The sequence below is a fragment of the Macrobrachium nipponense genome, chromosome 25 (genome assembly GCF_015104395.2).
Source record: "Macrobrachium nipponense isolate FS-2020 chromosome 25, ASM1510439v2, whole genome shotgun sequence".
Taxonomy (NCBI): domain Eukaryota; kingdom Metazoa; phylum Arthropoda; class Malacostraca; order Decapoda; family Palaemonidae; genus Macrobrachium; species Macrobrachium nipponense.
The window spans coordinates 8,606,831-8,619,238 of NC_087214.1; the positions used below are offsets into that span (position 1 = coordinate 8,606,831).

The following is a 12,408-nucleotide window of genomic DNA, read 5'->3' on the forward strand; positions in this document are numbered from 1 at the left end:
TCCCTGGGAGAAGGCAGAAACTCCCAGAGAAAGCGCTTCTCCCGTGATGTAGAAGTGATACCTCTTGTCGATCAGCAAGGAAGGGGGGAAGGCAAAAGACACCTTACCATGGTCTCTCTTGGTTGCTAACCATCTATTCACTGACCGTAAAGCTTTCCTAGCCGCAGGAGAAAGGACTAGTTTAGGCAGCAGTTCTGGTTACTTCTTCTTTTTCATCATGAAGATCGACGGAGGAGACGAAGGAGTGGCAGGAGAAAACCTCTCTGGAAAAACAGTCCAAGAGGAACCTCATTAACAATGCATACGCAGTTGGTGGTCTTGTGTTGAAACCATGTCCACCCGCATTCTTTCCCATGCTACTACGAACTGCTCGTGTCCTTGCTCCTGCTCCTCATTATGCTTGAGCTCTCCTGTGTCCTGCTCAAGAACCTCCGACAGAGCAGGCAACATGGTCACTTCCTCTTCTCTCACAGGACAACAACTCCTCAAAATGTTGTCTAAAAGGATGTCAATTCGCTTGCCTGGGGTCAAATCGAAGAGCTGCGAACAGAAGTCGAAGAATCCCGCTTCGACTGATGAGCCGATGTAAGCCGGACAGGTAATCCGCGCCTGTCGACTCTCAGTCAAGTCCGCTGACTCGCGAGTCGAATCTTGTCCCTTGTACACCTGATCCGCGTGACTGCAAGATGGGCGCGGACTGGAAAGCGTATCCTTTGACCTCTTGACAGGGAGAGGGGAGACGTCAGTAGTCGAAGGTCTCTTGAGGGGGCGAGAAGCCCATGAACTATGCCCGCATCTCGCACGATGAGACGGCAACTCACTCGAGTCTGACAACCCTGCACCAAGCGAGACACCTTTCCAATAGGGCTCAGTCGAAACCTGACTCGACACTTCACGTTCGATAGAGGGAGCGACTGCCTGTGGGCAAGCGCCCCCCCCCCAGTCTCCCTTGGACCTCCGGTACGTCTTCTCCCCGAGGCGGGGGAGCAAGACAGTGACCTTTGTCTAGAAGAACTGGAGGGACGGACAGACACCCCCTCAGGAAACACTTCACTAGCACTTGCACTGCCACACTTTTCTCCCTGAACGACTTCATGGAGGTACCTAACTCCATAACAGTATTGGCTAAAATTTCAAATCTCCTCCCGAACCTTGATTCGAGGCTGGCAATGGTGTCGGAAACTGCAACATGGGAAGCTGGTATAGGAGTTAGAAGAGAGGGGGTCGGAGGACTGAGGATAGGCGAAAGATAACCTCTTAAGGGAGAAGAAGCAGGTAGTGATCTCCGCTGACACAGGGGTAGAAGGCAAAGCTACAGAAACCTTACTATCTGCCCTAATTGCTGCTTTTCTCTTCCTATCTTGAATAACTTGCTTATTACGAGAAATAAAAAGTTTCCACTGCTCATCGTCCTACTCCTGACAAACAGAACACCTCAGTTCTTTAGAACACTCTAGCCCCCTACCACTTAGTACTCTTGGAGTGAGGGTCATAAACCTCCTTAACTAATCTTGTTTTGCAGCCCTTTGTGCAAAACCTCAAAAGGGTAACTAACTAAGCTAGCTCCTTGAAAATACACCGAAAACTTTGTACGTCACCAAAAATCCATGAATAGGCAAACAACCCTCCAAAGATGAAGAAGAAAGCCTGCAGAGCTACCGATGTTACTCGGGAGCCGGCAGAAATCCAATTGGAGAGGTGCGCTGACGTCATACCAGTTTACCGAAGGTGGGCAGTAACTAGTTACCTGCACTAAAGACAGCGGTGCCACCGGGATATTGAAAGTTAGTCTGCTAGGCGTAGGAATCCTACAGCCGAATAATTACTTGGTAAGACTGAATAAAACTACCATGTATGAATGTATGCATCCTCACCTAGTTATCTAACTCAGTAGGTGAGGACGTTTGCAAAGAAAGTAGCCCAACGTCAGTGTTGAGTCTAAGGTACCCTCTGAGCCAGAATTGCCTCCCATGTGGTATTCTATACTTCTTATGCATGGAGGTGAAGGCAAAATTTTCTCACCTAGTTGACCAACGCTGTAGGTGAGGATGCTTGCAGAGGAAGTACCTTAACATGAGTGAGTCCACGGTACTACCTAAGTCTGAAGAACCTCCCAAGTGGTATTTCTGTACCTCTCATGTATGGAGGGGAAATGGTGAACCTCCCACGTGGCTATCCAGCCTCTCATGTATGGAGGAGTTGAGTGTGCAGGACCTTCGAGTTCTCTACTGCTCACTGACGCAGATGACTATGCTGAAGAAGTTAAAGTTTTTCTAACATGACCATCGGATCTGCCTAACCTCAAGGACCTAAAGGAACATTACACTCAGTCTAAGCTTGACCAACAGAAACTCTCAAGTTCATTTAGACTACCACTGGCTACATAAACTTCTAACATCCTAATGATACAAAGCTAATTATAAAATCGAGTTGGCCGCAACAACAGCACCCAGCGAGTAACCTTTCTCTCAATAAACTGAAATCCGACTAAAATAGCCACCTCAAGTTTGCTGACATCGAAAAATTCCTCCAGAAAGCCGAAGGGGTAGCCACCCGCGATACTTTGTGCACCCTTGGACGCGAAGAACATCTCCAAGGCTCCGAAAGCAATGAAGAACCAACCCTTGCAAGAAGAAACTAATTGCACTTTTGGAAATGGAATGAGATGGACATCTAGGGGAAACCAAATAAGATTCTCGGATGAGGTAAAAGTTCCTCAGTATGTGACAAATAAACTTAGAGAACTCGAACCAGACACAGCAGCATTTGAGATCTGTCACCTGCTATAACATCATCCAATGATGCTGCTGCGACTACTTATGACGGTGACAAGACAAAACTGACCATTGATGAGACTTCTTGCTCTCTAAAAGACTGTTGCTGAGTGCAAGAGGCACCCTCAATAGAACATTCTTATGAATGTCCGGATAGTGAAGAGGGAGATAATTTAACAAGAAGTCCCTCCTCCTCTTGACAAGAACGTAGTACACCTAACCGCAATGTTAGTCTGGTATGCGAGCCCCATTAAAACCGAAGTGATGAGGCTGTCAAACAATCCAGGATCGGAAGGAGTATACCTACCATGTTTGAGAAAACCCCCATCAACTCAGGCAACATCCACATAGAGTGGGACAAGGCCTCCGACTGGCTGCGAAAGGTGTCTTCCAAATACAAGCCTCACGATATGTAACCCCTACCACACGAATCAACAATGGAACCCAAGAGAGAAGAGCCTCAACAGATTCATAAGGTGGAACTCGGACACTGGCAGAAGGGTTACCCACTACCTCATACAGACCACTTCCAATTAGGAAGGAAACACGGTTTAAATCCAGCCTACCAACCCCCACCCCATAAGTGATGCTAGCCTACAGTCGTCTTCCCCAAAAGCTGCCCGACTTGGCTGAAACCAGATCAGCTACTTTTAATGTTTGAGACTACTGGTTTAGTTGAATACAAATTATCAAACATTGCTAGAATTAACTGTGTGGGTTCCTCTGGAGCCTTAGACTGCAGAAAGGGAGAATGGACAAAGTCCATCATCCATTCATATGCGCTTTCCTTCGTTGGAGAAACAAAAACCCACAACTAGTACTGGATTCTCTCTTCAAAGGGTATCCTCTGTCAGTCCTGTCCAACCGCACCGGAACAGGGGGAGGAAGGCTGAACACCAGCAAGAGCAGCACCCAAGAACCCAAAAACTTAATACACCTGGGTGCTTGATACCAACAACTGACATACTTGATCCCATCTGAGCCAACCAATCCAGCTGCGCAACACTATACCAACAACAAGATGATGATAAACTTCTGACTCCTGAGCTAGCCGTACTCAACTGCGCAATCCCGCACCCCCCAGACACGATGACGTAACACCTGGCCAAGAGCCAGCCATCCCGAGTTCCGCAAATCGTGTACCAACTAAAAACTATGACATAACCCAGAGCTAGTCTCGCTCGACTGCGCAAACCCGCACTACCAAGTGATGAACATACCTTGGCGATGAACGTCCACCCCTAAGAGTCAACCACACTGTTACACCAAACGTGTACCAACCAGAGACAATGACAACCTTGAGTCACTCTCACTAGACCACAAAACCCCGAACCAGCCAGTGACCATGACATAACATACTAAACCAGGACGGGAGTCTAGAGCTGAAGCTGCATTGATAAAGTGAGGGAAGGAAGTACTCCCGGAAACCCAGGAACCAAGGCCGAACCCACATTGAATACCTTGAAGGAGGAACAGAAATAGCCGTAGGAAAAAGTTGAGAAAGAAGCAGATGGAGAGAAATAGGAAGAAGCCACACTTGGAGTAACCACCGGAGCACCGAACTCCGATGTTGTGTAGGTGGAGAAAACCAACTTGAGCAGCACATAAAAGTGTCTCTAAGGACAGGCTACAAACTGCAGAACCAATGGGAGCCGAAGAAGGAAATTACTAGCTACCCTAACAAAGGGAGGCCGAGGGCACAAACAGTACTAACGATGATGCAGACGAACTGCCAACTGCCATAGCCCACTGCAATAACTGCAGTAGGCACATTACGTCTCAAACCCTGAAAGCATACCCTATTGAAAGGAGAGGCTGAGGACACAACCAGTACTGATACAGTCAACAATGGCACAGACAAATCGCCAACTGCCGTAGCCCCCGCAAGAAAAAGATGAATATATGGAGTTGCGGAATACTCCGCAACTGCCTGTGAAGCATCCAGACCAGCAGCCTGAGAACTACAGGACCCGTGGAAGGTGCTAAGAAGACAGCCCCACCAAAATTACTTCCCTCAAACCCGAAGAGAGAGAGGGAGCCTCTGAAATGCTCAAAATTCAGGACTGAAACAATGAAAATTCTTTGTTATGCTGTGTTAATGGCATAGAAACGGGATGAGCGAGAGAAGACTTCGAAGCGACCTCCGAAGAATGTCCTGATAAAGAAGATTGCGTAAAGACATTATAAGTTTTAGAAGAAATTGGGATAGAAAGAAACTAAACTGACTCTGTTCCCCATGACAATCTCGACAAACATCATTAGCAAACTCAGGAAAATTCTTGAAGACATGATTATGAATACAGTCAGTATTCAAGTTACTGTAATTCGTCTTACAATAATTCGATTTTATGAAGGGGTTAACAATTAATATCGGTACGACAACATTTTGAAAATAGTCTTTCTATATCTCGCGTGCAGCTGGCGCAGGCAGCAGCATGCAGTCGACAGCGAGAGTTAAATTTAATGCAGAATTTAGGCCAAAGGCCAAGCACTGGGACCTATGAGGTCATTCAGCGCTGAAAAGGAAATTGACAGTAAAAAGTTTAGAAAGGTTTAAGGGGAGGAAAACCTCTCACTCAGTTGCACTATGAATCAAGAGTACAGCCATGAACAACTGAACGAGAAACCACTTTGTTTGCTAATATAACCGAATCAGATAGCAACATCCGTTTATTGTATTCAATCAGTGTACTACAGTAAACACTTACCGGAAGTATGTTATAAATGGTGCCATGTAGAATAGGACTGAAATAATTTATGTAACCATGGCAATATAATTTTAAATGCAAAATGTATCTGTAGCTGATTAGGTATATTAAGTCTGCTAAGACTAACATTGTGCATCGGCAACATGATAAAACTCATAAACTTTCTTATGAAGTCAAACACAAGCTGTGGGAAAAAAAAGAGCTCATTTACTGTGTTTTCACACCGATAAAAGATAAATAACGTAAAGCTTGTAATACAGTAGTACCTCGAGATATGAAAGGCTCAACTTACGAAAAATCCAAGTTACGAAAGCCAATGCGAAAAATTTTACTGCTCTACATACGAAAAGTTTTCAAGATACAAAAGGTTGTTGCTGTAAAGTCCCGAGATTCGCCCGGACCACCACCGAGAACAATTTTAAAACTCCCGCACCGCCAACTGAGTAAACTCGCCACCATCCTCCCGCTCTCCCATTGGCTCCTGATGCTAGCACACCCCATAAGGTCCTGCTCTCCTATTGGTCAGCATCTACCCCTTGTGCTTTAAGTATTCTATTGGTAAAAGGTTGCTGTAAATTGAGAAACTTATTCATGCAATACATTAATAAGAAAAACATTAGGTAGATAGAATAAAGAATAGAAATGAATGGTTATTATACTGTTTGGTAGTTTCAGTAGTTTGAAGAGAGATAATGAAAATTTATGGCTTACTGTGTAAAAGTGATTGCTTGGCGATCGTCGATACTCGTAAGTGCTGGATGTAAACAGATGTTTGGAAGCTTTTTTGTTTTTTTTGTTTGTTTATTATAGTTAATGGTTTACTTAATAATTATTTGAAATAAGTACAATGCAATACATTTAATAAAAAAATTGTGAATTAGATATCATAAAATATAAAATAAATCAGTCTGCCAACAAATACGTATTTTTTAGAATTCTTCTTCTGTTTTATTATTACGTTACGTATTACGTATCTTTCATTACAGCTGTCAGTAACTCGGTATCTCCATTAGATAAAGATAGAATAAAGAATAGAAATAAAGAATGGTTATTATACTGTTTGGTGGTTTCATTAGTTGAAGAGAGATACTAATGACAATTTATGGCTTTACTGTGTGCTGGGAAAAATGATTGCTTGGCGCTCGTTCGATACTCGTAAGACGGGTAAGAGCTGGATGTAAAACAATCGATCGGAAGGTTTGTTTTTTGTTTGTGTATTATAGATTAATGATTAATTAATAATTATTTGAAATGAGTACATACTGATGATTTATACATTTTATTGGCATATTCTAAGCTTTTAGCTCTTAGGTTTAGATGTCAGAATCATAGACTAGGCTACAGTAGCAACTGCTAACATAGGCTAGGCTTATTGCTAAGGGACATATGCTAAAGTCCTAATATATGCAGTAAAAAATGGGGTTGAACAAATTACATTGCAGTTGAATATTACTCAAGTATGTACAGTATTTTGCCTTTTTGGAGTCATATTTCTTCCGTCGTAACCCTAGAACATGTGTTTTAGGCCTGGAAAAAATATAATTTATTGGGTTGTTTTTGGAGGGCTTGGAACGGATTAGCCATTTTATGAAATGTGTTCCAAGTTACGAAAACCTCATAATACGAAGGCCGTCTCGGAACGGATTAATTTCGTATCTCGAGGTACCACTGTACTGATGAAAATGAGTGAAAAAGAACGGAATTGCTGAAATTTACGCAATCTATTAACGGAGAGAAAGAAACCTAGTTCACAATGAGACGTATTGGTAAAATTTGTGGACTTACAAAATACGTTGTGTAAAATGAATAATATGACTTCGTTCCATATAAGTAAAGTATCTAGAAATTCATTTATACTAGGAACAAGAACATTTGCTGAGACTAAGTGAGATGGTTGCATCTGCAGTAATGTAATCAATTACACATTTTAAGTAATTTTTAGCGTGAATCTTTATTCTATTTAATAGTTACTTTCAGTTGTAATTGTAATTTGATAATACGACTGGTAATATATTTGTAATTGTAATTGACATAAAGCATAATGTAATTACTGACGGAAATTTGTCTGCTAAATGGATGAAGACATCATACTACTACCAAATTCCATCACCTGAGAAGGGATTCTTTGGAAAGCAATGAAATATACAAATTCCTTATGATTTCTGATTTATATGGCACAAGATACCATAATTAGCTATGTTAAAATGTCACCATAGTTAAAAGGACTGCCTTCCTGCTTGACTACTGCAAGGCAAAAGCATGGTATAGGTGGGGAGGAGCTTAGTACGTCAGTCATAGGTAGCCAATCAGGGCCAAGAAGCGCTATGGGAATAACACTACCTTCCACTATAAACGTCGGCTGAGAATGAGTTGAATAAGGCGAGGTAACTTGCATAAGCCATCAGCTGATTTCTGGACCGAAATATGACCGCTATATTAGTATTGAGTATAATACAATAATATGAGGATACATACAATATTGGATCACGTAGCTATCAGCAAGCCTACACAGTTCAGCAATGCTGAAGTCGAATCGAATCTGGTTTGCGTTCTTGTTCAATTACATTTTGTACCGAATTATCATACGATCTGATTCTCGTTTTGTGTTCAATTACTCTGGTACTGAATCATAAGTCAGAATGTATTGAACCTCCAGGATTGACCAATATTAGTAATTACTAGTAATTAGGCTAAGCTCCTGTTGTTAATGTTATTCAATTTCTCTTTATATTGAATTATCATTAGTCAATATGAACTGCCGAGAGATTTAATTGGTATTAATAATTACCATACCGTATTTGAATAAAGCCAATTCGACAACCTGATCACCAGGATTATCACTACCACAAGATGAACCAAATTTATCCACCGAAGGAAAAGGAACCTTCGAAGACGAAGGAGTGCTATCCAACACTTCAGAACCAGACAAACCCGAAACCACATCCAAACGACCATCCACGGACTTAGAAACCTTCTATTTCAAAGAACTCGAAGCAGGAAATAAAACCAAAGATGGATCTAGAGATGAACCTTCACACTAGACACTACAAGGGAGTCCGAACCCGGGGGAACAGCACTTCTCTTCCTGAACACTACATAACCTATTATCGCTACTCATCTATCCCTGGCCTAACTTTATTAATTAACTTAGAACTTACCACACCTTGGGGAAAGGGGGAGGGGAAACTGCTGCCAACAACTGCCTGCTCCATGCCGGGGGGGCCGGCATATCCTACCTTCCAGGCTTGCGGATCTCCATTACCCCCAACATCCTGTAGGGCTGATTCTGGAACAGGCAGGGGAGCTGAAAAAGAACAATTAATATCACCTACGCTACTGCTATCTCTATTTTCATTTAGCTTAGTCATGAAACTGGCAAACAAGCTAGACATACTTGATGTAATCTGTCCTCTAATTTCTTAAACAGTTCAGATTCTAGCTCCCCTTTATCTAATTCCCGAGATTCTATCTTACATTTGCTTTTCGAAGCTAATGATTTCCTATGCTTCAGGTAATCCTCCATCTGATTTAAGGACCAATCCCTGCACTCGTCACATCTCTGCCTAACATTACACTGCACTTTCCTACACCTAATACAAAGGGAATGTCTGTCGTTTTTGAGAGTATTCATCCTTCTTTTGCACGAACAGCAGGAACAGTGATTCCTTCTGAGGTTTGTCCATCATCAAATCCAAGGAAATCAGGACAAAACACTGTCCAACTAGAGCCAAAATCCAAAAGAGTAGTCCTAAATAAAGCCAAGGTCATCAACCAACATAGAGTCCAAAGCAAATCTGTGAGGGTCGAGCTAAGAAGACCAAAATGTTTGCTTGGAGCAGGATACATCCTGCCGGACGTGCGAACGAAAAGCAACTGAGGAGGCAGGCCTCTGGTGGCCGGTATTTGCAGCAGCGTTGCCAACGGTAACACAGGTAACTCATTTGACTGGATTCTACCTGCAGCATTGGTAACACTGATAGTTAAAATTACCCACTTTGTGGGTAAATCTGTGGGGATATAGTTCGGGCTGGTCAGTGACCAGGGCTAATTCAGGTGTTGAGGGAGCGTATTGCAATAACATTTTAAAATTTTGCTCGCAATGGGTGCAGGCAGCAGCATACAATCAAGCAGCGAGAGACCAAATTACATTAACTTAATTTCTTTACCTCCATATCTTTATCCCATCTTCTAGTTAAATAGGTTCAAAAAAGTAAAAGGGAATGATAAAAGTAGTTTTAACGTTACACTCACTGCGTAAATGTGTGCAGCCATGAACAACTGAATGAGAAACAACTTTTTTGTGAAGTACAATCAAATCAGATAGCAACATCTGATTTGCTTGTATTTCAACCATCGTAAAATAGTAAACAATCACCGTAGTTATGTTATAAATGACGTTATGTAGAATAGGACTGATATATATTTCTATGTATAATAACTTTATTTGCTAAAGATAAAAAATCAGCAAGGTAATATACTGTTAAATTTAAACTGCAAGTTGTAGCTGAAGCTGAGAAAACAATGTTCAAGCTGCTAATGACTGTTATCGTGCATCAGCAACAAGGATAAAACTCCTGTAAACTGTGATATGCCATCAAACACAACTGAATATAAAATTGATAGAAAACTATTTTAATCAAAAGTACCTGACATGAAAAAATGATACGTATTGTTAAACTACAATAAAGTTTTGTACATACTTACCTGGCAGATATATACTTAGCTATAGTCTCTGATGTTCCCAACAGAATTTCAAATCTCGCGGCACACGCGACAGGTAGGTCAGGTGGTCTACCTTACCCGCCGCTGGGTGGCGGGTGTACGAACCAATCCCCCATGCTTGTCAGATTTTTCTCTTCCACCTGTCGCCTGAGGGGAGGCTGGGTGGGCATTAATCGTATATATCTGCCAGGTAAGTATGTACAAAACTTTATTGTAGTTTAACAATATCATTTTTGTACATGAACTTCCCTGTCAGATATATACTTAGCTGATTGGCACCAAGGTTGAGGGTAAGAGACAGCTAAATAATACAGGTAAGAAGGGAAACAACTAATGTTGTAGGATATAAAAACCTTGGTTCTCACCTTTTCAGGAGAAGACTTCATAGATACTGTCTCTGAGTCTGCATTGCCTGGAGAGCTACAGCTAGGACGTGACCTGTTGCTGAAAGACACTCGGATTTACCACTGGGATATGTGATCCCCTTCTGTGGTAGAATCCAAGTCGGATCCTGTTAAAGGGACCTTGTCCGCTTACATAACAGATCCTTACCACTACCTCTGCAAGGAGCCAAAACCCACCAGACCACCTAACCAAAATACAAAGGGTTAATACTACGACAAAAAGAGGTGCCTCCTGCAACCTCTTTCAGACACCAAAAACACAAATACAAAATATAGGGTAACATATCAAAAATTTAAACAGGATAAGTTTCAGCTCCCTGCCCCAGCACCGAATCCGCCGATACGAAAGGACCCAAGGCGAAGCATTTATCATACGTGATTTTTACATCACGTAGGTAGTGGTTTGCGAAAACCGACTGGCATCTCCAAAAAGTCGCCTCCATCAAGTTCCGCACAAACATATTTTTCTTGAATGCAAGTGAAGTTGCAATGGCTCTCACCTCGTGAGCTTTCACTTTCAGTAGTTTAAAGTGCTCTTCCTTGCAGGCAACATGTGCCTCTGTAATAAGACTAATCAGGAAGAAGGAAAGAGCATTCTTCGACATGGGCCGAGTGGGGTCCTTTACGGAGCACCAAAGCACATCTTGATTAGCCTTAAGTTGCCCCTTCCTCTTAAGGTAATACTTCATAATTCTCATAGGGCAAAAAGATAAACCACGAACTTCAAAGCTCCTGGGCCAAGGACGTGATGGGTTCATTTTTTGCAAGAAACCCTGGAAGAAACAAACACACCATAGATTCTTCCTTAAACCCGACATTGCCCTCAATAGCTTGGAGCTCACTCACCCTCTTAGCTGTAGCTAGGGCCATATAAGGAAGAGAGCCTTCTTCGTCAGGTCCTTGAAAGAGCTGAGCCAGGAGGTTCGAATCTAGACGATCCAAGGAATTGTAGAACTACGTCTAGATTCCAGTTCGGTGGTAAACATGAGAACGTTTAATGGTTTCAAATGATCTAATAAGATCATGCAGGTCCTTATCATCGGAGATATTTAAGCCTCTATGCCGAAATACCGCCGCCAACATACTGCAGTATCCCTTAATAGTTGACACAACAAGATGACACTCTTCTTTGAGAAAAATTAGGAAATCCGCAATTTGGGTCACAGAGGTACTGGAAGAGGAAATGTTCTTCCTCTTGCACCATCGTCTGAAGACATCCCACTTTGACTGGTATACACGCAAGGTGGAAGGCCTCCTCGCTCTTGCGATTGCTTTAGCAGCTGTTGCTGAAAAGAAAAGCCTTTCGCTCTGACCAGACTTTGGACAGTCTGAAGCCAGTCAGACTGAGAGCGAGGAAATTTTTTGTGATACCTACCTGTCGAAGTGTAGATCTTGAGTAGATCTGAGTAGAGCGATCTGAGTAGATCGCTCCTTAGCGGGAGTGATCTTGGAAGGTCCACCCTAACCATTCCAGTACCTCTGTGAAACATTCTTGGGCTGGCCAAAAGGGAGCGATTAAGATCATTCTCGTGAATCGGACTCTACGAATTTTTTATAGTTAGCCCCAGAATCTTGAAGGGGGGAAACGCGTAGACGTCGAGTCCGCTCCAGTCTAGTAGAAGAGCATCTATTGCTAATGCCTCTGGATCTGAGATCGGAGAGCAGTAAGGATCCAGTCTCTTGTTTTTCGACGTGGCAAAGAGGTCTATGTGTGGCCTGCCCCACAACTTCCACAGGCTCTGGCATACATCCAAATGAAGGGTCCACTCTGTGGGAAGGACCTGATCTTTCCTGCTGAGG

General features: G+C 42.6%; 2 protein-coding genes across 8 annotated transcripts in view; one reads left to right on the forward strand and one right to left on the reverse strand.

Annotated features, from left to right (window-relative positions):
* The window catches only part of LOC135199279 (gastrula zinc finger protein XlCGF17.1-like), a 365,386-nt gene that overhangs the window by 117,192 nt on the left and 235,786 nt on the right, over nucleotides 1–12,408 (forward strand). The gene's annotated exons all lie outside the window — the stretch shown is intronic.
* LOC135199280 (zinc finger protein 436-like) overlaps nucleotides 1–12,408 on the reverse strand; it is a 534,458-nt gene that overhangs the window by 44,470 nt on the left and 477,580 nt on the right. Inside the window, exon 1 of one of the 7 annotated variants that reach the window (XM_064227180.1) lies at nucleotides 7,770–8,234. The exons of the other annotated variants lie outside the window; for them this stretch is intronic. The gene's annotated coding sequence lies outside the window, so the exon portion shown is untranslated. Of the gene's footprint in view, nucleotides 1–7,769; nucleotides 8,235–12,408 lie in introns of those variants that run through there. 7 annotated transcript variants of the gene reach the window in all.